The sequence below is a fragment of the Octopus bimaculoides genome, chromosome 2 (genome assembly GCF_001194135.2).
Source record: "Octopus bimaculoides isolate UCB-OBI-ISO-001 chromosome 2, ASM119413v2, whole genome shotgun sequence".
NCBI lineage: Eukaryota > Metazoa > Mollusca > Cephalopoda > Octopoda > Octopodidae > Octopus > Octopus bimaculoides.
Window position 1 is genome coordinate 106,719,942 of NC_068982.1, and position 372 is coordinate 106,720,313.

At 43.8% G+C, this 372-nt stretch overlaps 1 protein-coding gene across 2 annotated transcripts in view; it reads right to left on the reverse strand.

Moving 5' to 3' along the window:
- LOC106868120 (uncharacterized) overlaps positions 1–372 on the reverse strand; it is a 46,005-nt gene that overhangs the window by 12,971 nt on the left and 32,662 nt on the right. The window lies entirely within an intron of this gene.

Here is a 372-nt window from a genome sequence, read left to right on the forward strand (position 1 = left end):
GGGAAAGCCGCCGGCCCAACAGGAATCACTGCAGAGATGCTCAAAATATCTGGCAGTGTCGGTTATAGCATAGTCACCCGTATAGTTAACCAGGTGATATATGAAGGAGTCATATCCAATGACTGGTGTAGCAGCACCATAGTCAACTGCTATAAAGGTAAAGATGATGCTTTAGATACAAATAATTACAGAGGTATCAAGTTGTTGGATCAGGTAATGAAGGTCATGGAGAGGGTCATAGCCCAACTAATTAGGGAAAGAGTCAGTCTAGATGAGATGCAGTTTGGGTTCGTACCAGGGAAAAGCACCACTGATGCTATATTTCTGGTAAGACAGCTGCAGGGGAAATACCTAGCCAAAGATAAACCTCTG